This window comes from Pseudorasbora parva, chromosome 23 (genome assembly GCF_024679245.1).
Source record: "Pseudorasbora parva isolate DD20220531a chromosome 23, ASM2467924v1, whole genome shotgun sequence".
Taxonomy (NCBI): domain Eukaryota; kingdom Metazoa; phylum Chordata; class Actinopteri; order Cypriniformes; family Gobionidae; genus Pseudorasbora; species Pseudorasbora parva.
Window position 1 is genome coordinate 3,299,226 of NC_090194.1, and position 26,841 is coordinate 3,326,066.

General features: G+C 37.5%; 1 protein-coding gene and 1 long non-coding RNA gene across 5 annotated transcripts in view; one reads left to right on the plus strand and one right to left on the minus strand.

The window, feature by feature from the left end:
• robo3 (roundabout, axon guidance receptor, homolog 3 (Drosophila)) overlaps positions 1–26,841 on the plus strand; it is a 206,444-nt gene that overhangs the window by 25,790 nt on the left and 153,813 nt on the right. The window contains exon 1 of one of the 3 annotated variants that reach the window (XM_067432576.1): positions 13,612–13,626. The exons of the other annotated variants lie outside the window; for them this stretch is intronic. The gene's annotated coding sequence lies outside the window, so the exon portion shown is untranslated. Of the gene's footprint in view, positions 1–13,611; positions 13,627–26,841 lie in introns of those variants that run through there. 3 annotated transcript variants of the gene reach the window in all.
• Positions 1,862–5,833, minus strand: LOC137062326 (uncharacterized). Of its 2 annotated transcripts, XR_010901224.1 has the most exons (5): positions 5,595–5,833; positions 4,760–4,821; positions 4,546–4,667; positions 4,163–4,305; positions 1,862–2,707 (listed from the first exon to the last, which is right to left on the minus strand). It is a non-coding gene; the product is annotated as an uncharacterized lncRNA (long non-coding RNA). The 2 variants fall into 2 exon arrangements; XR_010901223.1 differs by lacking the exon at positions 5,595–5,833 and having other exon boundaries at positions 4,760–5,587.

Consider the following 26,841-nt stretch of genomic DNA (forward strand, 5'->3'; position numbering starts at 1 on the left):
GTGTGAGTTTGGTTATAGGATGCGGTTATCACTACCGTAAGTAACCGTAACTGTATTGGGTTTTTTTTCTATCCTGATTTTAGCCTCTAATTAGAACGCTCTGTTCTAATTAGAGGCTAAGAAGGGGCGTGTCTGCTGTGATACTTCAGTGTAAACGCCCACTGCTGTGATTGGCTGCTGTGATACTTAAGTGTAAACGCCCACTGCTGTGATTGGCTGCTTTGAGACTTCAGTGTAAACGCCCACTGGTGTGATTGGCTGACATCTTTGCATATGAAATAAGTATTACATGTGGAAGCCTCTTAAAAACTTTTACTAGATTTTTACTATTACAGCTGTCGAGATTGATGAATCATGAGAAGTGTTGATTAAAGCATTATATTTAGATCTTTTCCATCACATTAAAGGTTGCAGTGATGATCATTGTAGCCGATCACAGACATGTTGAGCGGATGAATGCAGGATCTCATCATTGCAACTCGATTTCTGCACACTAACGAATGCTGTCAACATAAATAACAATCAGACATGCTGCAAATACAGTAAGAGATTCATTGTGCAGTGTGACAGTGTCATGATTATAGGCAAGTGTCCAGATAAACTTGGACCATGTGATTGACAGCTTCAGCGACTATAAAGGGAGTGGTTTGATTTACTGATGCATAAATAGTATTAAACGATTTTGAAACAAAGACAACCTGCCTGAACTTGAAGAATTACATATCAGAAATCACTGATCACAGATCAGGCATCAGAATTAACTGTTTGCAAATTCTATTTTCAAAGCTTGCACCAAAATTGTGACTGATATCCCAAAGAATCCAAAGTGAAATGTAGCAAATACAAATAAATAATGCTCAACTGAGACATTCACATTGTTGAAAAATAAGCTGATTCCTAGCCTGACGTGGTCATACTCAATTCTAGTCAAATTATGAGTCTGATGCTCCATTGGGCTGTGATTATGGGGCGTGTTTCAATCGAACCAGGAAAAACCTCAATTGGATAGACCTACAACCAATCAGAGCAGCGGAGCGACGCATAACGCATTTTTTTCCGCGGGTTGTTTTCTATGTCCGCGGGTTGAAGCGACTATTATGTGATGTGTAGACCCATGAGTGCGAATTTTAGCAGGCAACCATGCCAAAATAACCTTGCCATTTTACCCCCCAAACAGCATTTTTTCCCGGAGAAGCTATTGTTTTGGGCTAGTAGTTGGTAGATTTTGTTGTAAAAACTTGCCAACCCTGTCTGCACGCACACTGGAATAAACGATCTTTGCCGGTGTTGTAAAAAAAATAAAAGAATTTAATGATACACAGAGTACTTACCCAAAATGATCATCATTTCTGAGAGAAACAGTGAAGGTGATGCAGATACAAACAAGCTCTCCGTTTAGGATTCGAACAAATATAATCCAAGCGCCTTCACTCTAAAAACTTATACTATGATTTACTCAATTTTTTTGGTGAAACATTTTTACACTAAAAAAAATGAGTACATTTTAAAGCAGTGAAATCAATTATAGATACCATATGATCTGAGTAAATGTAAGTAAAAAAATTAAGTAGATCTGAGTAACTGCATTTGTTACATTAACAAATTCAATTGAGTAGAAAAAATTGGGTAAAAAGCATTTAAAAACCAATATTTATGACTAATATGAACTGTTTTTATTTATGAGTATTACTAACTTGTATAGTATAACTTTAATTTCCTCTAAACCTGTAAAATACTCCACAGTGCACACAAACACACTTATGTGTGGCACACTTATTACATGACATGGCCTTTATTGTCGACGAGTAACGTTACAGCAATAACGTTACAGCATATACTGTTTTGACATATTACTCACTTAAAAACGTTGGGTTAAAAATAACCCAACACGTAACCCAACTGTGGGTTGGTATAGCACCTTCCCAACGTTGGGTTATTTTAACCCAATGCATTGGGTTACAAAACAGTTGGGTTAAAAGTAACCCAACAGTTGAGTTAAATTTTTATTTTTATTCAAGCCATTATTTTAATAAATAAAATACCCATTGTTTTCAAATACAGATTTTTTTATTTGTATAAAACAATACATGTGCTTTAATATATATATTTTAAATGTCAAACTAAATATTGGGGAGTAAATATTTATTGTAAATATACATAAATGTGTAAATATTAAATTCAAAATACACAGCACACATAATACACAAAAATGTACATAAGGTAAACATACATAAAAGGTCTGCATACAAAACAAAAATTAAAAATGAACACAACAAATATTACATTAAAAACCTATACAAATATGGACAGAATACACAAATTCATAATATTAAATTCTTCCAGAAATAAACAACTTTATTAAAAAATCTACATTGTACACTGTATGCCTTGATGTGTTGTGAACATACCTTAAGTAGCAAAACAAATATAAATTATGATAATCAAAGTTTTTAATGAGGCAGCAAAATATATATTCAAGTTTGCATGCTACAAAATCTCCCAAATGGGGCAGAGGTCTATGGATAGTTCATGTCATAAATAAATAAAAAATCTGAAACATACAGCCAGTGCTTGAAATAAGGTCTTCTGTTCAACTGCCTCCACAATGAAAATGAAAAAAATCAGTGAGGTCTCTTTGTCCCCAAGCATCGTCATGTGGATCCTGGCTTGTCTCACTGTTCAGCTAATGCTCCATGTTAGTTCCAACCTTAAAAGAATTAAAAAAAGTTCAGTTTGCTTGCACTGTGACAACATCAGCAGTGTTAAATTACGTAAAAGTTACAATGAAGCAGTGTTGTACTGAATTAAACAAATTGTCACTAATTAGTCATTACATCTGCTGTTCATTTTTCACCAATCAACATACTAATCCTCATGCTGTTTCAAACCCGTAAGACTTTGGTTCATCTTCGGAACACAGAAAGGCCTAGAAAGGCAGTAAAGACATTAATGTAATCCATGTGACTCCAGTAATTTAACCTCAGTTTTATGAAGTGACGCGTATATTCTATCCCTTAACCATAATTTACCACTTTATTTACAAAACATTAATCTCAACACATGTTCACGAGAGCCCCTTGACGCATGCGTGTTGTGTTGAAAAGAGTGCAAATGTTGTGTTGTTGTTGCAAAACGCACTCGTGTCGCTTCATAAAACTGAGGTTAGACCACTTGAATCCCATGGATTACTTTAAAGCTGTCTGTCCTGGGTCTTAAAGTGGTAGTTGCGTAGGTCGTCAATGGAGGGACAGAAACCTTGCAGATTTCTTTAACATTTGTGTTTTAAAGAAGAACGAAAGTCTTACAACAACACGAGGAGATAGTTTACCCAAAAATGAAAATGATTCCATGATTTACTCCCCCTCAAGCCAACCTAGGTGTGTATGACATTCTTCTTTCAGACAAATACAATCTGAGTTATATTAATAAATATCCTGGCTCTTCCAAGCTTTATAATGGAAGCCCATAATTTGAAGCCCAAAAATGCATCCATCCATTATAAAAGTGCTTCACACGGCTCCGGAGATTAATAAGAACCCATTGAAGTGAATTGATGGGATTGTGTAAGAAAAATATCCATATTTACCACGTTATAAAGTAAAATATCTAGCTTCCAGTGGACCGCCTTAAGTATTCAACTTCTGAAAAAAGCGTAACTGCTGTGAGAATAACGTCGGACGTAGCGTAAAAAAGCGTAAATGCCGAGACGATTAAGTTGCGTAAGCGTTTTGAATTGCGAGAGGCGTTACAGTTTCTTTGTAAGTTGAATAAGGAAGGCTGTCTGTCGAAAATTTGTTATTTTAGTCTATAAAGTTTTAAATATGGATATTTTTTCTACAAAAACCCATCGATTCACTTCAGAAGGCCCTTATTAACCTCATGGAGCCGTATGGATTACTTTCATAATGGATGGATGCACTTTTTTGGGCTTCAAATTTTGACCATTATAATGCTTGGATTAGTCAGGACATTTATTAATAACTGATTGTGTTCGTCTGAAAGAAGAATGTCATATACACCTAGGATGACTTGAGGGTGAGTACATTATGGGATATTTTTTGGGTGAACTATTGGATAATCTATTAACAAGCAAAATCACTAAAGGAAATAATAAATGGATGCACTTTATCAAAGCTAATTTGATAGTGTTGCTTTTACTTACAGGCTGATGGGTGAATGTAATTAAGCTTCTCTTCATTTCAGCATATGTTGGACACACCATTTTGTCCATTTGTGAGGTATGGCGATGATGGCAGGATGGCAGGAAGGCAGGAAGGGTTTTAAAGGCAATTTCTCCATGATCATCTTTGAAAGACAAGTTCACAGAAAAAGAGAAAAAAACAGTTTTCACCTACCAAATGTGTGGACCTGATTTCATATGCACTTAGACACAACCAAAACAACTTATTAAATTTAAAACATACTGTATGAAAATGAGAGAAGACAGCTGAAAAAAATAATAATAAACTGGTTGTTTCCCAAATAACCTGGTTCTGTAATAGACCCTGCACTGCACATTGGCCTATCTAATGTTATTCAACTTACCAGCTTGTTAGTAGAGACTCCAAACCCGGAAATGTACGTCAGGTAAGGAAGACATCAAACTTGTGTACTATTGGTGATACTCCAGGACTAGAGTCAAGAACCACTGAGATCCAATCCTTCCTCTGCATTAGAATGAAGCAGGGGAAAATAACCAGAAAAGTATACTAGTCTTTAAAAAATAATTGTGTACAACTTGTTTCAATATCGTACTCACCTTTAATTAAATGGCAGAGGTTCAACTGTTCTAGTCTTTGCTTCACAAATGAATCCATTGGTCTACAACACAGGTATATAACACATTTAGTACAGCATATTTAAAATATAGGCAAAAACTGTCATAGCTTCATAAGAAAACGTACTTTAGTTGTATGATTTAGCTACTCCTGTAATACGTTTAATAGTAACATGCATAATATATATTCATATGACAACATTCATTATGAATATAGGCCTACCACATTTCTGCCAAATTATCATAGTTGCAGTTTGTGTTAACTTACTACGGTAAAAACTAGGTAATTTGTGGGTTGGAAAACATTCTAACTGTCGTGAACTAACGTTACAATTGTTAGCACAATATTTCAGTTTTCTGCGTCAATGATGTTGTGAATATCTGCACTCATTCATCTCACAACAGATATTTAGAGTAGTAAGTTATACTGTTGGATATTCGGCGAATTCAAACGCTTCCCCCTGGATCTCACAGCGCTGCTGTGGTGTCGTGTGACCGGGTCTGAGCTCGCGCTGCACGGGCCGAGATAATGCTCCGCGCAGCATTAGATAGTGATTTCAGACTAGGCATACGTTACTTACTTTCTTTATCGCCGTATTAAGTTTCTAAATAGGTACACTAGAATAATGTTTTTACTTTATTACTGCTAGCGAGCTAACTGGGATAGCTATGGTTTATTTCCAATCTATCTCATTTTTCCAGAGAGCATTAACGGGATTTTTTTAAATAAAATTCAGTTTTCGACTATATTCAACGTTTCAGTACACAATACATAATGTTATAAGAGTTGTATTCATAAAAAAATGACATGTCTTACCTTTCATTTCATAATCAGGCTGCAGCAGCATCTTCTGTTGGCAGTAGCTGGACGGTTTGCCGTTAAAATTTGAACCGTCACTGGGGAAACCGTATTTAACCCAACGGCCGGGTTATTACTAAAAATAACCCAACGATGTTAAAATAACCCAACGTTTTGCAAAATAACCCAACATATTGACCCAATATGTGTAACCCAACGGTTGGGTTAAAAAAATAACCCAACGTTTTTTACTGTGTAAGAATAAGTTATTTTACAACATTTAAAATCATGTAACAAACATTTTAGAAGTAAAAATTAAACATTTAAAAGTAATTCAAGTGAAATCAACCGGTCTGTTATCCCATTTCCACCGTATCAGCGCTGTTTCTCGAGCCTGAGATGTTAGCGGTCTGCGGGTGGACTTTGAACTTGAGACCGCTGTCCTGCGTTTCATTCGTAGATGAAAGATGCTGCGAGGAGGCGCCTGACTCCATAACCTGAAAATAAACAAACAGTGCCCAGTTTTAATAAGATTTTATCATCCAAATTCATTATATTCATTATCTTTACGAATAAAGTTGTGTGTTTTGAGCAACACAGCAGGCGTTTCAAAGACCAACGTCACACGTTAACTTAAGGTGACTCACACTGTCCCTGTATGTTGTTTTGAATTAAATAAAATGCCTTTTAGCACAGTAATGATTATATAGATAAAACAAAACATACAAACCTGAATTTCACAGAGGAAATGCCCCAATTCTGCGATGCTGAGAAGAAGAAAAACTGCTCTGGTGACTGAGGAGAATTCAAATATCCGCACTCACTCAACCGTCGAGCTGTCGTCACGTCAGAGGGTGGGGGAGGGGCGCATTGATTTAATCCAGTAAATTTACTCAATTTCTTCAGTGTGTGTTAAATATTAATAATCTTGATTTTAATTGAGTAATATTTGTGGTTCTTGAAACAGATCGGTTTAATTCTCCATTCTCAAATATTTTGAAATAAATTTCACAAATGTATTAAGTATATTTAAAATAAATAATTGGTTATTTGAATACTAAATTATTTTAGTGAAAAAAACTTAAATATAACTATACATTTTAGACAAAATTAACTGTTGGATTTTTAGTCAATTATTTTGGTATGTTTAACTTAATAAAATCTCTCAATATAATTTACTTGATGGTTTTAGTTAATAAAGTTAATTATTACTGTGATATTTACTAAGCCACTGAATTATTTTTTAGAGTGTTTGATGACATGATGATTACGTTACTGTTGATCATCTGTCCGTCATCGTCTAAAGCCCGCCCTGATGATTTCATTGGTCTGAACAGTTTCTGTTCGGAGATAATTATTCCTCTATGGATCGAGGCCAGACCGAACCGCCCGACGTAAAAATGTGTGCGGGGCTGAGTTCGGCTGGCATCCAGGCTACTCATCCCTAGCATTAGGATCCTTTGGAAGGTGATGTTATTGATCTTTTCTCTCATGTCATTGATGTGACTATTCCCTACTGCACCAGTGGGCGGAGCCAAAGACCTGATGATGTAGACTTTGATCTTTCACGGCACTATGATGTCATAATTCCACCCTTTTTAGATCTCTGGCCTTGGTTTCAATAAAAGCTGTTTTTGGAATAGCAAGGAAGTTTTAAAACAGGATATTTTTATAGTATAAGAACATACTAACTGTCAAAGATCCAGAAAATATTATGTTTTCATTTCATGACCCCTTTAAATATTACTTTGGTCACTGTCAGTAAGGTTACCGGTAAGAGAATACAGGCTTGACTCCCATTGGACATTCATGCAGACAGTATTCGAGACGCTGATGGACAGTATAGGACATTTCAAGACTAAGCGAATGTGTACACCCTCAGAAATAAAAGGTACAAAAGCTGTCGCTGGGGTGAGTTTTTTTTTTTTTTTTTTTACCCATACTGGTACCAAAAGTGTCCACATCAGTACCTAAATGGCACTTATTTGAACCATTTTAAAGGGTTCAGTTCAAGTGACAGCTTTGGACCATTTTTTTTTTCTGAGAGTGCAGCCAATAAACCATTAACCTTTATTTGCATGTAACATTTCACTAATTTCGCTAATATGTCCGCACTTTAACTTCTAAATAAATTTCAAAAGAAAGGTCCCATTTTCGATACCAGCTAATCATATCATGTTTTTGAGGCATTTAGACTGGCAGATTGACTCTGAAGGGATTCAGTGACTTGCAAAATGGGCTTTCAGACATTGATGGATTGTGTGTGTAGTCAGGTATTATAAACAGCAAACTATGATTAAATATTTACTAAGGAACTTAGCTACTTGATAACTGAATCTGACCGATTAAATGAACTTCAATAAGCACGATAACTTATTCATGGAAACATGCAAACATGTTTGGCTGAGTCGTAAACAGTATAATTGGTTTCTGTAGCTTTTTAGCCACTTAGCATAATTTCATCTTATTACTGGCTCAAAACACAATTGCTTATGTAAAAATGAGAAGTTCAAAGGCTAATCAAACTCAGTCGACCTGGAAAATTAAACGACAGGACCTTTCATTTGTCACAGAAGCAGGCCCTGAGGTAGACTAGCATTGCCTTTTGATGATGAGACCACGTTTGAGGCTTTGTTGGGTTTTGAAGCGGCGAGAACACAGCTCGACTAGCTTCAGTGTGCCTAGCTAAACTTCTAAATCTCTGACTTCTACATCTAAAACGCATTGACACACACCCTGTAGGAGGTCTGCAGTGTTAAGCCCTGACTGGCAGGTTTGAGCACAGGTTGCTTTTGGATTCAGGCTGGCTGTGGGGATCCCGCTTTTTGAGACACTCGGTCTTTATTAAAGGTCAGCGACTATTGATTTGAGTGAATAACTCGTGATGGCGTGATGAGGGGGCAAGGAACAGATGCACAATATTTTTTGTCTCTTTCATTTGTCACACCAAACATACAGCACAGGACCTCAATAAATGACACTTCAGTAAATATCATATTGGGTTCTTTGATGTGTTGGGTACAACAAGGCTAAAGGCGACTTTGATTATATTTTCCTCTAACCACTAGATGGCACAAAAACTTGCCTCTGCACTTTCCAAAACATCCGCTTTTCTGGAAATGTGTCTGATTTTTGATGTCATCACGGAAAGTTGATTCTGTTATAATTTGATCTAATATTTGATGTTTTAAAAAGTGTTGTAGACTTAGTAGCAAACAAGATATTTTGAGACAAATTTTGTTCAAGGTTATTAAAGCAAAACATTTTAATTTACAGAAGAATATGTAAAAGTATGGTATTTGGGGTAAAAGGCACAATAATTAACATGATAATAAATATTTACCATATTTATAATGTAAATCTATATTAAAATAGCATGGGATCACCTTCAATGCGTTCAGAATCTTTACTTTTTTTAATTATTATTTCTGTATTTGTAATGTTTTAATATATTTTTATAGTAACATATTTTAATAATAGGATATTTATTGAACAAAAATATTATTTTTATTAATCAAAATGAATAGAAAATAGCTAAAGGGATTGTTTTGAACAAGTATTAACTTACATTATTAAAAACATATTATTAGCTGAAGTATTTGTATGTGTTTTGCCCCGTGTGTGTGGGGTTAAAGATCCCCCTCACCACCTCAGACATGTACACGATTTGTAAACTTAATAAACACATTTTATGATTTATTTGCACAAAATCTGTAGCTCCATTCAATACATTTATTTTTTATTTTTTTGTGCAATCATACACTGGGAGTATAGTGTAAAACACATTTACCTTAAGGTGTGCCTTTAGCCCTGTTGTACTGGTCCATTTGGATCGTCCACACAATGGAAAATATTCTAAATGGTCGAGTGTTCAAAATAGTAGCAGAAGTAAATCTGATTTTTTTTTGAGGGGGGAACATGGCCAAACTAATCTCAAGGGAACTAATTTGGTCAGTTGATTGTTGCATATTTTCTTCTTCACATTATCTGTGCTTTTTCTTCTTTTACAAAACACCCTTGCTGTCATCGTCCTTTTGACCACAAGGGGGCAGGAGTGATGAAATCAACATCAACATACGGTTGTCTTAGGCTGTGATGATGCATTGACGGAACAATTAACATCATAAACCTAATAAAATATTGGTATTATTATTATTAGTGGTTGCAATTATTTATTAAAGTATATTTACATTCATGAGACTATACTTTGTGTTATATTTCCCTGGTCTAAGACACTTTTTCTACATTTCTAATCACAACATTGTCTCATTTTCACTTTAAAAAGACAAAACAAAAAGTGCAGTCCTTCTAGAGCACATTGATTTACTTATATATAAAACAATTATGTTAAAGACCCTGTAAAGGCAATTCTAAAAAAAATTCTAAACACAAAATGTTAGAAATATATTACTAAAACACATTGCAAAGACGGTGAACTGTGTAATACTGAATTGTGGAGTTAGACCGTTAAACAGTTTTTCACCATTTGCACATAGCCCAGTTGATGAACAACCATCACAACCATATCAAAATTTAATTACGCGAGGAAGGAACTATTGCCGACTTTAAACATTGCAGGATTACATGTAGAGAACTTTTATTTTCTCGCTCAAAGCCAATAGATCTTTTTATTAGAATGAAAATAATTTAGTGCCTCATATATGGGAACGGGATTAAACGGAGAACGGCTTCACCTTACGGTCTACTTGTAACTTTCATGTTTCACGTTGTTCAAACAGCAAATGCTTTCACAGCCATCTGTTCACCCATGGACATGCTGGTCTGAAAACCAGGTGTGTTCAGGAGCATTATTGGCGTGCTGCTGTTTTGAGGAACTTAAAACGACTGACCATTGACCAACACAAACCTGCTCTAAAGTCAATAGTGCAGTGTTTGGTGCATGGTGCGAGCACAACTAGCTTTTAAAGAGAATGGGAAATGAGACCATTAGGCCCAAAACACACCCATGGCTCATTAAGAGACGAGGGACGACCCTTTTGGACCATGCTCCGGGCCCATAGACCGTTTTTTTCCATCGTTAAACTAATAAAATGTATTCGGACATTCCCTAAATGCACCTGCGGCGTGAGCTCAGAGCGGTAAAATAGGGCCCATAGAGTGGATGAAATTTAGTTTGAGTTGCAGGGTCCTTTTTGCATAAATATGTACTTGATAGCAGCATGAGACTGACATGCACACTATAGAATAAGGTCAACTGGGCAATTAACATTTCACCAGTTTAAATGTATTCTGGGATTGCATTAGTTTTTATGCATCTTTGAATAAAGAATGAGATCTGTGGAGACCGCTTTGGTATAAAAGCTCCAGTTCTCAATGCGCACTGGGGTTTAGGGTTAATATTAAACAGATACTGTTTAATTCAAACATGATTTAGTAATGATTTAGCCCAGTAATATCATACTGTATGTCCCGAGTGAGGCAGACAGGTGGACTTTTGAGAAACCACATCTCAAGGGTGCTTCGATAAACTCGCTGTTATAATTACATCTGGGGGCTCACAGCAACTTAGAGGTCTGAATTCATCGGCACGGCCTGCTAAAGCATTCACCACTCAAGTCAGTATACACAGGAGAGATGGAGAGACTACACACCGTCCACCACACTTTGCATTTAAAAGACCCACACTGTACTTGAAAGAAAATGTCAGGGTCGGAGTTCGCCTCAGATAGCCGCGCATCAAAGCGGCCGATGGATGGCTGCGTGACATTTCGGGGACAGACAGACTGAGTCGGGGCAGGTATTAACCTGATAGCCTCAACCCAGTGAGAGATTGAGTCTGGATATCGCTGGTCGATTAGAAAGCTTGCGGGCTATTAAAGTACGGCACACAGAGGTGAGACGCTGGGCTTTTGTTTCTGGCATTGTTGTTCAAAATACAGGTCTCACAAATGCCAAAGTTTGACCTTATTAGTGTTACAGAGAGAGAGCATTTGTGTGGAATTGACCATGAGATGTCGCCCTCTTGTGGCCAAAAGACAAATGTGTGTGTGTGGGCTAGTAATCCCTATATGGGGACAAAATGTCCCCACAAAGATGGCAATATCCGAAAGCCTTGTCCTTGTGGGGACATTTTTAGGTCCCCATGAGGAAAACAGCTTATAAATCACACAGAGTTTTTTTGAGAAAGTAAAAATGCAGAATGTTTCCTGTGATGGGTTTAGGGGCAGGGGCAGTGTAGGTGGATAGGATCTACAGTATGTACAATATGAAATCCATTACGCCTATGGAAAATCCCTGTAAAACATGGAAACACGACGTGTGTGTGTGTGTGTGTGTGTGTGTGTGTGTGTGTGTGTGTGTGTGTGTGTGTGTGTGTGTGTGTGTGTGTGTGTGTGTGTGTGTGTGTGTGTGTGTGTGTGTGTGTGAAGGTGTGAATTGTTAGTGCTTGTAATGCGTCAAGACGAACACATGAGGGCGTCTGGCAACAGCTCAGTCTGTCAAAGGGAAATTATTAAATGCTAAATAAGCATACAGTAGAGTGTGCACAATAGTACATGAAGGTAATAGCATTCTTTACCATTTTTAAATTACAAGACAATTGACAAATGCAATGACATTGAATGCATCTGAGTAAAACAGACCAATCTACTAGGTAACAGGCTAACAAAATACATAATGTTACCCATAAAGTGTCCCTCATTTTATTGCTGCTCATATGAGATATTCCTCTTTATGCAGACAGATGCTCATAGGAATTCCCTAGAGATTAATTAATTTCACATTCAGCCTTCATTATGAAGACTGCTTCCAACACAATGCCCCAAAGAACCATTGGAGAGGAGAAAAAAGCAATTTGCCCACATGGCCATCAGATGGCAACGTATTCACACAGCGAGCAACATGTCTGGGGTGTTGGCAATTTTAATTCCACTATTCATTTCCTTTGTGCATCTTTTAGAAAACTTTTAGGGCAATTTTAGGTTTAACCCCTTCAAACCCAGTGTCTATTACAATGTATATACACACACACACACACACACACACACACACACACACACACAAATATACCTTTCTTGAAATACATTAACCGGATTCTGGATATTTAATAACTTTAGTTTTGTTTCATTATCATTTATGGCTGCATTTAGAGATTGGTCATATATATATGTACACTGTAAAATATTTTTGTTGATTTTTGTTGGTTTAACTTAAAAAAGTAAGTAACCTGGTTGCCTTAAAATGTTGTGTTTATTGAACTTAAAAATTTGAGTTGATACAATGAAGGAAATTTGTTCAATAAATAGAAACTCAAAATATTTTGGTATCTGAACCATATAAAAAATGTGATAAATCACTGCGTCATCAGAAATAAAACACACACAATTACCCAATATGCTTACAAAATCTTTTAATAATATTTTCATAAAGGTTGTCGAATCTCCAAAAATGTTCATTGTATTAACTCCAAATTTTAATTTCAATGAACTCAAAATTTTAAGGCAACCAGGTAACTTTTTTTCTATGAATTATTATGAATTATTGAATTATGAATTATTTCTACTGCTGAACACAAAATAAGATATTTTGAAGAATATGGGTATCCAAACAGTTGATGGACCCCATTGACTACCATAGTATTTTTTATTTTTTTAATATATGGAAGTCAATGGGTTTCATCAACTGTTTGGTTACCCATATTATTCAAAATAAAAAGAAGAAAGAAATTCATACAGGTTTGGAACAAATTGAGGGTAAATAAATTATGAATTACGAACTACAAAAAAGAAAACTACAAACATGGCGGATGTGCGAGTCCAACGGTTAAGAAGAGAGGTTTAGATAAAGGGTTTTGAGTGAATAATTAGGCCTATTAGTTTCAAACCTGACGAAAATATATGTATTTATATGATTATTCATTTTATTCAGATTATATTTAATCTGCAACAGCATTGAAAACTTTGTCAATGATACGTTTGGCCATTTAAACATATTAGCCTATCATATTCAAATTGCAACACATTGAGGGGATCTCCGCATGAAAGACCCACGACTGGCAGATCAACATGCTGCTACATTTCTCTCCGAAACGGTAGGAAATTAAACTAAACTGAATGTGGAGGAGTTTAAACTTTGATAAGATGATTGACAGGGCAGTTTAAACGGTGACAAGATGCACGTAACTAACGTTAAGCGACAGAGCTCTCCGTTAAAGATGACGAAGTAGTATGTAAGCTTGGCTGCTTTTCTGCTACACACGAAAACGGATATGCTTTTTATTCACAGAAAGAGTACATACTATTAAGTATTTATAGTAGGCCTAATGTTGGAAGTTGTTTTCTGCATCACTCAAGTGTGTTTCCTGCAGCTGACCAGTAGAGAGCAGCACGACTTTACTCATGTTCATCATAATGCAACATAAAACAACATCTTCCAAATTGCTTAGCCTTTCATCAATATACTATAAACATAAATATTGATTATAAAAGACATTTATTGCTTCAATTAAAAGAAAATAAATACATGTCGATTAAACACATGCAATAAACATGCCAATACCAATCCAGGCCATTTCTAATAATGCATATGTTTAGATATTTCCTTTGTATTTACTATCATAATAGCATTGTCATGATGGTGGTATTTATAAAGTGATTGTTTTATTTATTTGCCATAATGTCACAGTTCTACGTGGCAGAGCGAGATGAATCATCATCCTGTTCATCTAATTTACTCGTCTATATTTAGTGTCCAATTTGAGCTTTGAGGCTTGGTTTAGCTTCCTCAACAACTCGTTTCTCTCTTTTCTATGCACACAGCCATCTTTATGAGTGTTTAAATGATCTGTAAGTTTATTAATATCCTCATACGTTCATATGCAGACTGAGAACTCGAATCTTCAACCTCAGAGCACAACATTTTACTGCAACCTATTGCATCCAAAAATGTGCCATTCATAGAATATCTGAAAGAAGTCTTTTCTTTTCACTGAGACCGAATAGTCCGTTTGCTTGGGGATTTTTGTCCTTGGGTTTACCACAAGGCCTGTTGAAATAAAATGTCTTATAATGGCAACCAACTCATGGTCCAGGGTCTCAGACCGCCCCTGAATGTCTCAAATTTTATATTGAAAAATAATTGACTAATTATTTTTTAACACAAAAGCTGTCGCACAGGAACAGACGGAGCACACTGAACCAAATAGATGCCATTCACTCTGCTATTATAAATTCTGATGGATGTGATTTTTGGGGTTTTGTTCCTCTAAGGAGGCGGATCTGTGAATGTTGATTGACAGGTGAGGAGGCGGGTTCTGGCCTGATCTCCGGTGTCAGCCCCGCCTCTTTTCTGGAGATCCGCTCATATATGGTTTCTAACAATAAGCACTGTCCTACACTGAAAAAAAAAATTGTGTAGGATTTACTTTAAAATTATTTTCACTCTTAAATTGCTAGTACATTTATTAAACATGAGGTTTTTAATTGTTTATTTGATTTCTTTAAAATACATTTCTAAGTTTGTCATTTTTAATTTGCAATTACTGAATGAAAATGTGACTCATAGGCACAATATGTAATTTTTCGCTGTTAGAGATCACTTATTCAAAACAAAGGCGTAGCTTGATAACGCCTAGATTTCGCAGAGCTTTTATTCTGCTGCAGACGAATGCTTCCGCTTCTTCCGCTCATATGTGTGAGGGGTAACACAGCGCTGTTTTATCATATTACACACATTTGCGTGTGTTGAGACTAAGGGCGCGTTCACACTTGTCATGTTTGGTTGGATTAAAACGAACCCTGGTGCGATTGCTCGGTTAGTGCGGTTCATTTGAACATATGTGAACGCTGCCATCCGAACCCTGGAGCGCACCAAACAAGCGGACCGAGAGCGCTAAAAAGATGGGTCTCGGTCCACTTCCAATCTAACTCTGGTGCGGTCCGACTGATATATGAACGCAACACGGACCAAAGACATTAAACGAACCAAAAACCGGACGTAATGTCACAAGATGCGACGCATAGTCAGCTGATTTGACGACGCGGAAAGATCGGTGTATCCAGAATGAGTAACGTTAACGTTAGAGGGCAAACATAGAGCAACGAGGAAGAGCCTCATCAATATTTGGTCAGACGAGCGTGTTTCGAAAATGCTAGAAAAAACGCACAAAAAACATACCTGGTTCTTCTCATCAAATGTTGCCCATTATTATCCAGTACAGACGACAGAACTGCCGTCTCTTTTCTGCACAACGGAGGAAATCCTGCTGCTTTTTTGAATGTTTTGAACATTTCATGAGCTCTTCATAAGTTCTCAGCTGGTAAAAATAATGGCATGTGTACACGCATAAAATGACCGTGTGTAATCCGGCACACAGCATTGTTCTGAATGTTCGGTAAGCGAGCTCCTACGTCATATAAGTCAACCAATCAGGTTGTGGCCGTCTCCCTATGCCTTTGGTTCGGTAACATTAGGTTCGCTGTTAAAGATGCCAGTGTGAACGTTAAGCGGACCAGGACTTTATGTTTTGTTTTTGTTTTTTGGTCCGGACCAAACGAACCAAACTAACCGAACTACAAGTGTGAAGTACTCAGCAGCGACTATGAGACACTCATTCACACTGCAGTGAGCGAGATCATATTAGGCGGTAAAACATGGTACTCTGTGCGGTAAATCAAGAACACCAGATTTAAACAATAAGACTAACTGTGTTGAGCTGGAGAACAGTTTTCTGTCGATGAATGTATCCAAACTGTTGCTCACCTGTCTAATCAAATAAATATTAAAGCGTCTTTGAAAACCGGAAATCGATGGTAACATGGGTATGATGTCTTTGATAGGCGTCGCATGGATCCGGTCCGTGTCCTGGTTAAAATCACTTATTTCTCTGTATGTAAACATTCTTTGACACATTTTGGGATAATGTAAGTACACAAGTCAGTTTTTGGATATTTTAATCCAAAAACCGTACATATTGCGCCTTTAAACATGAAATTTCTGTAACATGTACTCTGAAAATCCTTTAAAAAAATGTGTAAACAAATAAACAAACATCCACATTATGCACGTCCAACCCCGCCTGTTTCTGTCAACAGCCACGGTGGCAGCCAAACGGTGATTGATCAGTGTTGCGTGTGCATATTTAAACGTGTCGTTTTTAGCATATGTATGTTTTTGTTGTCGCAGTGCACCCATGCGTATGATTGCAGAGCGCTGCATGAGACAAACTAGTGTTGTTTCGTGTTCACGCAGTCTGTAAATGCCTGTCTGCGTCTTATTCTCATGTCAAGCCTCCTGTCTTTGACCGCTGACCTGCCTGTCTTCAGCTGTAATAGGAGAGCGAGTCTCAGATGTGAATTTCAGGCATATGTGAGAGGCGCTTGAGGGAATACAAACCATCATCGCCGTCCACACACAGGGCGACCTCGGCCGCATTACACAGGAAAAGCAGTCTAGACGGCGAAAAGTGATATGGCAAATGGGAATAATATGTGGAGGGATGAATTAATACATGACCTTGCTCATATTCATAAAGCTAAATGTACTGCATAATGCAGAGGTGTCGAGCATAAATCATGTGATGATCTATCTATATTCTTCTAGTCTTTGCAATATAGATGTGTATAGAATTCATTAGCATTTCATTGTCGGTTTGTTTCTATCGCTATTTGTCCTTAACGTAGCTCTATTTGTAACGAGTCTCCAATTTTCCAAATGCAGCATTATTGTGGTGTTTCTTTTTCTTTTTCTTATTGGATCTTATTGATTTTTCTCCAACCACTATTGATCTTGGGATCAGGTTTCCCCTGTGCCGTGGAATATGTGTGTGTGTGTGTGTTTGTGTGTGTGATAGAGAGAGAGGGAAGGGTCTATAGACTGTACATTCTATAGGTTTTAGCAGTTCTGCTTTTGCCTATGTAAATATTTTCTTGTTAGGAAAATTAGTTTGAATTATTTCAATTATTATAAGTAATACTTGTAAAATAATATTAAAGGTACACTATGTAACTTTAAGCCCTCTAGCAGATCTGCATGCATTTTTGTGCAAGAGCATTGTTTTGGTTGTGCCTCGACTCTGTGCTGATGAATATGGTTGTCCTAATGCTCATAAAACATTCACTACTAGGCTTAAGATATATAAGCAGTTTAGATGGATTTCAAGCTGACTAGTGCTACAACAACCATAATGAAATGAGCCATCACAATATATAAAGCTTAAAGGGTTACTTCAGCGATTAGCATATGACTTTCTATCAGTAGAAACCCTGGAGTATATTCGAATGATCATGCGCCCATGAATCTCTACGTTGCTTTTACAGTTTTACAACTTTCATACAATTTTTCTGTTCTCGCCATCTCTGAAAAGCCAAAACAATGTTAATTCTTGTTGTATTACGAGCTCTATCGCTTTCTCTTTTTGCCAACAAACTCTTCTCTGAGGTTTGTGATTTAGCTGCTTTGTCAACTTTTCTCGCTTGTTGTGACAAATAATCATAGACTGTATAAAACAATGGACGTGGTGCCCATTTTTTAAGGCCAAAGTGGGCGGAGCCGGCTGTCGCCATCTTGGTTGTGCATCACTCCCGGATAACTGAAAATGGGCAAAGAGGCGGGGCGTGGGTGGAGCTGATTTACAGCGTACAAACAGCTAGTAGTGACAACAGCAGCAATCCATCTGTCACTCAAGTGGCCACGCCCTTAATTATGGAGAACTTTAAGGCTTAAGTTATATTAAAAAAAATCCCCCCCTCACAGTTGTCATGAAAGGCAAAATTAGCCGTATAGACCAAAACCACAATTTGTACCAGGATGTAAACGTTTTTTTTTTCTGCTGTAAAGTTGGCTATTTTAACATGGGGCTCAATGAGATTCTGCTCCTTCTGGAGCCTGTCTCTAGTGGCCAGGCGATGAATCGCAGTTTAAGTCACTTCTGTATTGGCTTCAAGAGAAACTAGGGGAGGTAGCTGCTTGGTCAGAAACACAGCTCAAGTAAAAGCCTCCATCTTTTTTTGTATATTTGTAAAATGTAGGTAGTATTTAATTTGTCATATAATCTCAAAATGCTCTCAAAAGCTTTTATTTAAGCCATTGATATGACTGGATTCACATCTCACGTGAGTGCACATCATTTTGAACATCATTTTTCAGGAGGATTCATGTGCAAAACTTTTTTAATGAGGTAAAAATGTCTGAGTGCACCTAATTGAAATGATTGCTAGCAATTTCACAGAGATTTCAAACCCATTCAGATGTTCTCTTCTGTTCTGTCTAACCTTTTTCCTGTTCCTGGCTTCTTCTTTTAGTACCCGGAGCCTTGTTTTGTGAGCTCTATTCAGTAAATGCCTGTCATTTGTAGCGCACACAATTTCTTCACTGGTACAAAACAACACACACACACACACACACACACACACACACACACACACACACACACACACACACACACACACACACACACACACACACACACACACACACACACACACACACACACACACACACACACACACACACACACACACACACACGTACTCTCACTGAGTGTAGCTTAGATGTGGTCATGCAGTCTAAAGGTATTAAATTATTCCAGCCTAGCAGCCGAACAGAACAGCACGGGGAGATGACAGTGCGATACACACATTTAAAAATCTGAAATGCGTTTTTGCAAAACAGCGAGAGATTATGACAGCCCCCTGAATAGCTACCGATGGTTGTTATGTGTAAAATATTTCAACATTTGTTGTTACATTCAGACGAAGCCTTTTCCTTACAGTTCGAATAAAAAGGAACTCGACTTCCAGGAGTCTGAGCTGCAGCAGGGTTTGTTTAACACGGCTGGCGTTCTCTGATCAAACTGATGTTTTCCTGCTCAGAGCTCATGGTCTTTTAAAAGCTTTAGTGAGTTGTTGGGCTGAGGCTTAAAGACGTTTGCCCTCTGTAATGCGCCAGTGAGCAAAGAGCTCAACCCAGAAGATCCGTTCTGCAGTCCTGCTCATTTCAGCATCTGTTGCCGTCACACGCACGTCCAAAACCGATCAATGCACGATACAGTCTGATATATGTAGTGGCACTCGGATGTACGTCTGTTCTTGCTTGAGTACGTGAGAGTGATATAGTATGTGTGGCCGATAATGATTGATGTATTATGTATGTTATTGGCTGTAATGTGTGATGAATGTTTATAAGCTAGAGCAAATCAAAATGATTCCTACCTGGAATGCTGATGGATGTTTTTTAAGGAGAGCAGGTGTACAGGTCATTTTTAAGTTTACAGGTTGATGTCTGGTTTCTGGTGGCCTAGTTTTGGCATGTTGCACAGCTGTTCCAGGACTTTAACTATATAGATGGCTTTGTGTGTGTGTGTGTGTGTGTGTGTGTGTGTGTGTGTGTGTGTGTGTGTGTGTGTGTGTGTGTGTGTGTGTGTGTGTGTGTGTGTGTGTGTGTGTGTGTGTGTGTGTGAGTCTGTTTATGTGGTTTATGAGGACACAAATTTGTATAACTACATAGGTATTACACTGGTATTGCACTATAAATGTGGTTTATGAGGACATATCAAATGTCCTCATAATTCAAATGGCCTTAAAAACATACTAAATGATGTTTTTTTGAGAAAGTAAAAATGCAGAATGTTTCCTGTGATGGGTAGGTTTAGGGGCAGGGGCAGTGTAAGGGGATAGAAAATACGGTTTGTACAGTATAAAAACCATTACGCCTATGGAGAGTCCCTGTAAAACACATAGACCAACGTGTGTGTGTGTGTGTGTGTGTGTGTGTGTGTGTGTGTGTGTGTGTGTGTGTGTGTGTGTGTGTATGTGTGTGTGTGTGTGTGTGTGTGTGTGTGTGTGTGTGAATGTTTTCCCATCCCTTTGAAATTAAATTATTTCATTTTATAGATAATGTGATGTGTAAGTGATGTGATATGAATCTGAATTATTTGAATAACTTCTGTACATTACATCAAAGCAAGCCTGTGTTCTCAGCCTAAAGCTGTAAATGTCTATAATTATTTATACTATGTTTATATGTGTAGTATATATGTTTATATATATTGTTTATATATATGCCATCCAAAAATAGTAACTAAAATTACCTGTTCTCCATAAAAAAACATTCCTCAACATAAATGGGTCCAAGTAGAAAAATATGAACAATATTTTATATATATATATATATATATATATATATATATATATATATATATATATATATATATATACTCTTTTTAAGTCTTTTAAAAAATATATAATTTGACATAAATAGGAATATATGAATAAGTAGGAATGTATTTGTTACACACACACACACACACACACACACACACACACACACACACACACACACACACACACACACACACACACACACAGACACACACACACACACACACACACACACACACACACACACACACACACACACACACACACACACACACACACACACACACACACACACACACACACACACACACACACACACACACATAAATATAATAATAAAGTTTAAAACCTATTTTGTTTCTAACTATTAAAATATGTAGCATATTGTTTATTTACGATTATGTAATAAAAATTAAAAAGAAAGACGAACATACTCTCGAATAACGCATGCTCAGTTTGCGTTTTGTGCTAATGTTCTCTGGAAAAAGAAGTAGTAAACCGTAGTAAAAAAGGTAGTCTAGTCTCAAGCTCACATTTTATTGGTCTTCGGTTAGTTTTCATTCATCTCTTCTCATGCTTCACTGCTTCCAGTGTGTAAGATATGAGTTTCAGGTCACGTGCAGAGTCTGCAATGAACTGCTGAAATTACATTATGTTCTTTGCAGCGTTTGCATATGTATGAATGTGTGTGTGGGTCTGTGTGTGTGTGGTGTATTCACTCGCAGGCCACTGAAAAGCTCCTAATGCAATTTCACACTGAATCTGGCTAATGTAATTAGCAGCTCTCAGTTTTTCCTAATGAATGTAATCGCCCAAATGGACAAACGGATTAAACTCAACTCCGGCGTTTGCAGCAAACCAGAACAAGATGCCATTATGTCGTCTGCAATAGAGTTTGTGTGAAAAGATTAGGACAGAATTCCTACAAATTAATGCATTCCTTAGCAAACCGACGTGGACATTCCTCAACCGAGATACGATAGCTAGTTATCCGTGTGGGGGATTGGAGTCTGAGCAGATACGATGATTTCCTGGCTCTCGTTCAGGCTTAATGAGTTTGACAGGTGTTGCTCTGAACTGGAGCAGGAAGCAGGAAGGACAGTCCTGTTCTGGGTGATTGCTGGCCTTCAGGCTCCATTTTCAGCACCTGCGGAGCAGATCTCAGATCAGTCTCTTGGGCATTGGCTTTCAACACAACTCCCATCCTGAACGAAGCCTGAGCCAACTTTGTAATCATCCTCAAAACAGCCCGAACGTGACAGGATGCTCCTTTCGAGCACCTTAAAAGGCCTGCTGGAAAAGTCCAAGGAGGAAGGGATAGTTGTGACATCCTGTAATGGTTTGTTTGTATTTTCTTGAGCCATGTTGAAGATAAATGACATCATATCCTGTTTACAGGTCTCTCTCTCCCTGCTCTCGGATACTATCTCGGGAATCTCCCATGTGGAGCGCCGGCCTGTGATGGATCCACAAATCCAGGAAAATGAAAGTGTTTCTTGGTCATTTCAAAAATGGAATGAGGTCCTTGAGAAGTATTAAATTCTGTAATATATTGCGTCCCGCTATAGAGGGGTGTATTGATATAAATCAATACAGAAAACAGCAGCGTGGGGGTCGTTGAAATATTAAACAAGCGATTTAAAACACAGGACGAAGCCCATTTGGAAAAGAATCCATTAGGGTTACTCTCCGCAGTTGTCTGCGAAATTGAATTCGGGTAGCGAGTGGTTTGAGGACTCATTTGCGATGAAATTGAGAAGGGGTTTAATCAATAAGACACACTGTATGTGGAATGTGAAACATAAACAGGGCTGGAAGAAAAGGCGAGGGGTGAGATTGAGGGATAAGCATGCCAATGATTGCTAACTCCCTTTCTCACGCCCACACATCCATAAATTCCTGAAGAACACCTCAGAATTGCCTTCCTGCCAGCCAAAGTGTGAGTTTGAGAAATGCAATGCTCGAAATTCCTTAATTTAGGGAGGCATTATAAGGGAATTGCCCTTAATGCTAATCTTGAAGCGCACCTCCATCCTTTTCCCAAGAGCCCAGCTTACCATACGTGTCCAACTCACGCAGGGTTCCTGGATCCGTTTGATTCAGATTGAATTCCATTCATAGTCGCTCTTTCTGCTTGTGAATTACCTCTCCCTTTACTCGACATAATACCCACATATTTGACTTTTCTAATCGTTTAAGTTTAACAATGGCAAGAATTGATTTCTTTTCACCACATATTCCAATGCGAGTTTAAGCTTCCATTGCGGAATCTTCCAAAATTGTAGCCTTTGGAAATGAGAGGTAGAGTGCAAGTGAAGCAGAATGTCTGAGAGAGAGAGAGAGAGAGAGAGAGAGAGAGAGAGAGAGAGAGAGAGAGAGAGAGAGAGAGAGAGAGAGAGAGAGAGAGATTTGATCCTTTATTACAATTATAAATAAAACCAATAAAAAACATTATTCTCCAAAAGAAGGAAAAATAAAACTCCTCTTCAACAACATCACAAAGAGTCTTATTTAGACACACACACACACAGAGAGAGAGAGAGAGAGAGAGAGAGAGAGAGAGAGAGAGAGAGAGAGAATAAGGTGTGCTGTTAGAGTGAGAAACCTGCTGTTCAAGCACTTTGAAAAGAGAATGAAATACAAGCGAAAGGAAGGGAAAGTCACATCACACCGCCCGAGATCCTGCGCTTTCCAAAGTGTAGCAGACATCCATATCAAGCGAATCCACGTCACTTCCAACGAACGCCTCAGGTAGAAATCGATCTCCTCTGAGAGTGAACTTTGCTCTGGAATGTTCCTGTGGTTTGGATGCTGCAGACAAAGAGAGAGAGAGAGAGAGAGAGAGAGAGAGAGAGAGAGAGAGAGAGAGAGAGAGAGAGAGAGAGAGAGAGAGAGAGAGAGAGAGAGAGATGAGGAGACGAAAAAGAAGAAAAAACTCTCTGGCACTCTTTAAGACCACTGGCAAGTTGAAGACCTCCAACTTTCTCGATTGCCTGAACTTCATGCGTTGCTCTGCAGTCATGCCTGTGGCTGGTTCTGGACCCCTGCTGTGGGTCTCTGCATCCTTTCTATTCCATCTTTCTTTTCCCACTTTCCCACTGTTTTCGTGTGTAGCCTCAGTCTAGGATCAATTCCGTGCTCAGAATGCATAGAATTCTCCCTTGCGCTCCTCTGGAGATCATCGTGTATCAGATTGCTGTGGGATATGCCAGGGCTGACCTCTGACCGTTTAAAGTCGACGTGAATTATCGCAATCCATTTCACTTCCATATTGTGACATATTTCTGAGTGAAACTGAATATTGAACGGGGAAAAAAAATGCAGGTTGGATGGATGGATCTTGATTTCATCGATTGCATTTCATCATGAATTGAGAGAAATTTGTTGTTGGCACTTAGTCAAGCCAAAAAATTATGTAAGTGAGGAGAGCAAAATAAAGTAAATTACATATTACAACCAAAAATTCTTCATAAAGTGACTACCAGTAAAATGTATTAAAATTTGGGAGCAAAATGATTCCGACTCTTTGACCTGAGCATGTTTTGCTGAAGTGTTTTTCTTTAATTAATGCGACCTTTGACCCCACAGATTGAACTAAATGAAGTGCTGTTTGATCATTGGTTGAGCTAAACTGGTATTATCCAATTGTGCAGTTAAATCTAACAGCTGATTGGTGGATTGTAATCCATTCCATCCCTTTCTATCAAAGTTATTTCCCATTATCAAGATGAATTTGTTCTGACAGTTTAACTCTGAGTTCTTGTCATATTTTATTACCATTACCTTAACTATAGCGAATTAACTGTGATAATGTGAGAAAATGTTAGTGTCTGAATAAATGTTGGTTTGACTGTATCTTAATATTGTTGTATAATACATAGTTAAGGCCAATTACTGGACTGCATTCATTCAAAATTAGAAGAATTTTTCTAAAAAACATAATTTGGTAATGATTTTGAATTGAAATATTGTGCAAAATAATTTACAATAAGTGTGATGCAAATTTAGTTTTTTTTTAGATTCCTGTTGCTTTCTGTAGCCATAGAGAGAAGATTATTTCATGCCATTTTTGTTCCTCAATTGTTTTGATCAGTTCTTTGAATGGCTGCTGAATAATGCGTCTGTGGGCTGTGTAATGAGCGAAGCCCAACGTAGCGGTTCATCTCAATTACTAACCCCTTCCGCTTCTACGGCAGAGCAAACCGATTCATCAGCTTGTTTTATGTGAGCTAATTGCTCAAGCAGTGGTTGATAATAGAGATTGATTCTGGACATTTCCACATCACTACTTCATTTTCGTCGTGAAATCAGCTTTCTTTTCCTCTTCTAAACTAAATCAATCAGCTTTCTGTCTCTCTCGCACACACTCTCACTGTTTGCCTCATGCTGGGACCCAGCGGGCCTGTTTGACTGAGCTCAGATCTGCTGCATTAATTAACACTCAGAATGTCATCAGGAGCTGCAAGGTCACATCTATCTATCTATCTATCTATCTATCTATCTATCTATCTATCTATCTATCTATCTATCTATCTATCTATCTATCTATCTATCTATCTATCTATCTATCTATCTATCTATCTATCTATCTATCTATCTATCTATCTATCTATCTATCTATCTATCTATCTATCTATCTATCTATCTATCTATCTGTTTGTCTGTCTGTCTGTCTGTCTGTCTGTCTGTCTGTCTGTCTGTCTGTCTGTCTGTCTGTCTGTCTGTCTGTCTGTCTGTCTGTCTGTCGTCTTCTATCTATCATTCCATCCATGTATGTGTTTATATGTGTGTGTAATTTTGGCCAGGCACAATTCAAGTGGCGTCCCAAATCACACTTATTGTAAAATATCTTGTACGGTATTTCCAACCTGGTCTCATTGGCAAAATGTAGCTGTGGGAACGTTTTTGCAAACCACAAAATACCTACCAATAGGTATATATCGCGACAGTTTCAAAGTGAAATAAACACTAGAGGCAGTAAGACAGCATTTTTTTATCGTTTTCTTTTTTTCCCCATAGTTCATGATTTGTAAACAAATATATTTTGGAGTTTGCGTCACTTAACCAGCTCCATATGTTCGGATTTTCTGACCTATTAAGCTTGCTCGATAGCTCAGCTGGTACAGATTTGAACTTGCAATGCTGAAAGATCGGGAACGAATCCCGTGAAAAACAGGTCATGATAAAAGAGCTCAAAGACGAGTTCAAAACACAAGCTAAAATGGCATGGATATAATCTTATTTTTGTAAAATTTTCTTTTGTTAACACTATCGGGTAGGTTTAGGGTTTAGTGTGGGTGTACGTTAAAAAACCAACGTAACCAGATTCACGCACATCTGTTCCGGAAAAAAACTAAGCTTTTAGCGCCACCCAGTGGACATTTCACTTTGAAACTGTCGCGATATGTACCTATTGGTACGTATTTTGAGGTTTGCAAAAACGTTGCCACAGGCAAGTTTTTCCAATGAGACCGCTGCTGTAGTCATGGCCAAATCTGGCTATGAGTTCCCCAAGGTCTGGGCCGCTGTATTTTTCAGTGTAAATTACAATTTTTTTTTAGAAAGTAGCCAAAAAATAGCCTAATGCGATTTTCTCCATCGGGAGGTCAAATTCTCCACTGAATTTGTATGTATGGAGGTGTTTTGAGGGTGTTGAATCGCTAAAATTGTAATTACAACTTAAAAGTTAAATCTTGGCAACACTGCTGTCATTGCTTGTCAATGTCAAAATATTTGAGATAACCTGTCAAATCAAAATAGCTGGCTTTATGTTTACAGAAGCTGCTGAGCGCGAGTTCTAGCGCGGCATGATGCTTCAGTTAACGGTCATAAAATGCACAGTAAGATGAGTCGCTAATCTTAACATTTGATATTTCACAGCTGTTTTAGGATAGAAATGTTAAATGGACGACAAAAATAATTAGGCAAACTAATTGACCATTGTCTAATTTCACCATTTTGAATTAAAAATAGGCCTATAATTTATATGATTTATGTAATATAATAATTAGTAACTCAATGTAATGGGACAAGAAACATTAACGAAGCATTTTCATCATATTAAGCATAATATTAATAATTTATATATATATATATATATATATATATATATATATATATATATATATATATATATATATATATATATA